The sequence below is a fragment of the Tripterygium wilfordii genome, chromosome 4 (assembly GCF_013401445.1).
Source record: "Tripterygium wilfordii isolate XIE 37 chromosome 4, ASM1340144v1, whole genome shotgun sequence".
In the NCBI taxonomy this organism is placed as follows: domain Eukaryota; kingdom Viridiplantae; phylum Streptophyta; class Magnoliopsida; order Celastrales; family Celastraceae; genus Tripterygium; species Tripterygium wilfordii.
In genome coordinates, this window is record NC_052235.1 from 13,104,459 (window position 1) to 13,109,557 (window position 5,099).

The following is a 5,099-nucleotide window of genomic DNA, read 5'->3' on the forward strand; positions in this document are numbered from 1 at the left end:
AGAGAGAAAGGGCGAACTGCCAGAACGGCAAATGAGGGAAGCAGATCGAGCTGTGCCTTCGGCGCCATGGGCTGACCAGCCCACTAATCACTACAACCTTATGCCTTACTTATGGGCCAGTTTGGGCTAATATTGATGGCCCATAGCTTGATATAAGATGGTTAGAGCTAAGGCTTTGGGCTCTTATTTATACAATTTGGAAGCTACAAATCATCGGTTCGGTCGGTTCGGTTTTTAATGAATTCTCAACTGAATCTATTTCTCTTCGTCCGTCTAAAAAACTTCTCTATACTCCAAAAAAAAAATTATAATAAACTCCTTCAATGGATGAAATTTTCAATTTTTTGTCTCTATATTAAATGGAATATTTAACGCAAGACATTTATATTTTAAAAAATTTTAGAGTTGAAATTTAATTCATCTTGAATATTAGATATTTTTGAAAACAAATTATTTTCAAATATTAGATAAATTATATAATTTTTGAATTCTTAACATAAATGAATTTATAAGGAGCCAAATTATTTGACATTTCTTAACCAATCGAACCTACACTCAACTTTCTGAGATCCTACTAATCCTAAGCTTAATTCGAGCCCAGTCAAAATATGGCTAGTTGAGTTCGGGGAGAATATTTTATACCCCTATATACATCTTATAATGTACCAATTTACAAGTTCTCTTAGATTTGATTACTACACAACCAACTACAAAATACATATGGAAGTTTTCAATGTAATTCATTTATACCTTAAATATGTATCATTGTATCTAGACACATCGAATTGAAAATACCTACATCCTAGTGAATGTAACAGAGTTTGTGGATACTTTAGCTTCCATGGATTGTATATATGAGTCGATGGCAGTGTATTTAGAGGTTGTTCCTCCCTCTATTTATTCTCGGTATATTTCTAACATTTGTCATGATTAATAAATTTCATTTTTCCTTAAAAAAAATTACATAACTACAAATTAACTCATTGATATTATAAACTATAGCTATATACCATTCTCATTATATAAAAACTAATTTGATTAGATTTTAACATTTGAAAATTCTGTGTAATACAAAATATAATCAACAAATCACTTCTTTAGACACAAGTAATATACGAACATAGAAAAAAGAAAGTTGTAAGGAAAAGAGAAAGATGTGGACTGAAGCAGTAAAAATTATAAATTTCTTACAATAACATAAGAAATTATAAATTATTTTTGCCTTTCCTTACATGTACATTATAATTAAATTGTTTTTACATAAAATGCTAAAATTTTAAAAACTCTTCATTTCATTCCAGCTCCACTTGTTTGTCTATCGAAATGAAACTGCAAAATAAATTATAGACAGAGAAAATATTAGAGATGGTTAGATAAATATAAAACGTTCAATGACAATGATTTACAACTCATATCTTTTAACCCACAGTCAAAATTGATTATTTAAATCTAAGCATATTGTTTTTTGTTACTCTACTACACTTGAAAGACAAATTAACTCTCTAAATCTCAATAAATTAGTTTGACACTACTTTAAGTGTCCAAAATAAAACTCTCATTTCATCTTTTTTTTAGCACTCCCAAGCAACCATATGAATAATGGGGGAAAGATTCACAAATAATACAAAAAATTAACTTCATATCTCAAGACAGTTTTCCCACAACTCTTACACAAGTTCGCTAAGGTAAATGCTAGATCTCGAAGATAATACGAACACTAAGCATATTAGCTTCAATGGCAATAATACGAACAAGCTCTCACCAAGATAAAACTCAAGATTACACCAAAATCAAGCATCAAGACAAAATATTTCATCAATTTACTCAAAACATATTTCAATTCATAATGATCCCATTTTCAATTTATTAGGTATTTAGCACCATGTCGTTGTCGGAAACAGCGACATTCTTTGTTTATAAAGATGCCGCTATTGGAAACACCAGCTTAGTTTTATCTGTAGTAAAGCCGCCGATAAAACAATGGCACCAATTTGACTAAAACTAAAGTCGCTTTTGATATTTGCGGCATGATAATACCGCAATTGGTAACAACAACTTTAGTTTGAACATAAAAACATCCAAACAGTGGCATTAGGACAAATTCTGGGCGAAAAATCGAGCATCTTCGTCATTTCCAGACCCTCTACCACTCTCCACGCCTCTAGACCTCCGTCAACCGAACCTTTCTCAACTTCTTCTTCTCCATCTGTCGTTCCTACACCGACCTGCTCCTCCTCACTGTCCGTCGATCGTTCGTAGCTTCTCAACTTGAAGATTGTTTCTGGTAAGAGAAAAAAAAATCAAGAATTTGATGTTTGTTTGTGATAATAGGTGATGATACTGATGGATTTATAAGAATAGGTGATTATAGAGATGGATTTAGTCGGAATTTTCACACCTCATTTTAATTCCCTTCATTTCATATTATTTTAATACTAGTGGAATACCCACGCTTCGCGCGGTTAATTTATCGTCTTGTAGAATATAATATGTAATGTTATTTTTTAATTCTAAATTTCAAGCATTCACTTACGATGAAATCACAAAAAGTATATGGTGACAATATAATATATAGTTTTGATAATTTATTTCAATAAAAACATTAATATTTCTTACCGTTCCTCACATTATATATATATATTTGAAAGGTATTCTGTATATATTTACAAATACTCCCATTTGTATATATATTCATGATACCTTGTCCTCTTTTCTAATTTTTTAAACGATAAATTGGTTACCTAAATCTTTTTTATATTTGTGGGTGTAAGCATTTAATAGAAAAATTAATACTTCAATGGAATTAGGTCAATATATTTTTTTACAAAATGAGTCAATTTAAACAAACTTATTTCGTTTGTGAAAACACTTGTCCATTAATCCAAATGATTTTATATTTTTCTTTTTTTTTTCTTGTTTGCTTATGGGACTTGTATTATAAACGGCCTTAACTCCTATTGAAACTTGTTTACACCAAGTTAAAAGTTTGAATAGTTACAGTTTAGAATGTACAAATTTTTATTAAACACATTTATGCAAATGACACAATTGAATGTCAAAATTTCAAAGTTCAAACGAATATGTATCCAAATGCCTTCCTGTTGGACAACATAAGAATGCTAGATGTTTGGATGCTCGAATCCTGATTTAAAAACATAATGAGGATACGTGCTCGACATTCATAAGATTTGCTCGCTCCATCCTCTCTACAAATGCCAATATGCCCAATGAGGGGTGTCCAGACAATGCTGCATGAAAATCGTGCTCATATACTCTGAGGAAATTTGTCTTCAAACATTTTCTCTCATTATCAAATTTGTCTGCAATTCTACTCATTAACATTTTCTCTCATTATCAAATTTGTGTAATACTGAATAGTATCCACTCGCTACACATTCAACAAAATCAATGCTCATGCTATCAATTTAGCGAAGAAAAGAGGTGCAACCTAAGAGAAATGGCTTACTCAACATGTAGTTTGAAGTGCACCAAAAAAAATTTTCCTCAATGAATTTTCGATAGTTTTGCCGATGCTTGAATTCTATAAACAAAAAACTTATGTTTCATCCTTATAAGTAGCTCATCAGGTCAGAAGATCAAGAACAAAAACTATGCAGACAGATAAAAATGGGTAACAGACAATTAAGTATAGTTAAGCATCACATATACAAACATGGCAAGTTGTAGAAACTTTGTTAAAAAATAACATAGAATCCCAAAAAAAGGGGGGAATAATGGCATAGCTTGTACCCCAAAAAACACTGGGAAAAAAATGAAAAGACACTTGGAGGTTTGCAGTAACAGTATAACCATGCTTGGGCTCATGATTGCAATGACATAGGAAAATGGAATTGAAATATTAAATGCACCTAAATAGAGGAGTAGTCGCCGATGTGAAATATCGTGCCGTTGTGTACGGCAATGGAATTAGCGAATTAAGGCTTAGATGTTGATGATGATGTTCACTCTGTTTAAAGGAACGTCATCGAAAAAATGCAGATCCTTTGACATAGAGAGCATGATAAATTCAAATAATATAGTATGAAAGCCTTAAGCTTACATATGCTAAAGGATATGTACCTCCCTTATTTTGCATAAAGAAAAACAAATAAATATATAGGAACTAAATAGAGAGTCGAGATTTGGGCACATAAAAAAAAATTACAATAGGTTCACCACTAAATAATGAATCTAATATATGGCCTTCTTTACAGTCATATGGGTATGTATATATGCCTCTCATTTGTGGAATTCTGATCACTCTGAAGGACACATCTTACCTCTCAGGGAACAGAAAAAACATCGAACAAAGAAAAGTTGTAAAAATAAAAAATTTCAAACAATCTTTCCCCTACACTATATCAACCTCTCTTTTATATCCTCATTTTTCTTTTTACTCCAAAAGGTATAGACAGAATATCTGAATCTCAAAAGCCTCTCCCCAATCAGTGCATGCATTATTGAAGGCAGATATCTCGCTTGCAAAATGGAAGGTTGCAGATTATGACGTTCAGTTTTAATAATCTTTTCAGATTGTGGTGCATTCACTAAAAAATCTACTAAGATAGATGAAGGTACATGTAGTCTTCAAAACAGTAAACTAATTGGATGCAAATGATAATATCTCATGCTGAGGAAGTGTCTCAAAATCGAGTGGAAGCCGTTGGCATTAGCAGAAAAAACACAAGGTACAGATTCAATCAAGTCATGTCATTACGAGGTGATCAATCTATTTAGAACATAAAGCTTAACAGATTTTCATTTTCTCCTTAAATTAACATAGATTTCAAACGAAAACAGAACAATAGAGATACAAAGTTTGAGATCAAACCTGTAAATACCAAAATTGAGCTCCTATAAAAGAGTGCTGGGAACTCCTCTCGCAGAGTCATAATCGAATGTCCCAAATTCATCTAATAATTCTGCTTCTTTTCCACTTGCTCTGCCTTGGCTGTAATATCCTGACCCGATTATACACTGTTCATAGTATTTTGACACGTTGATCGAGGTGGAGTGAACCTCGGTAATCGTGAATCGAGATTTTGGGAGAATAAAAAGTAAATCAAGATAAAAATATGAAACTATTTTTAATAAATGGG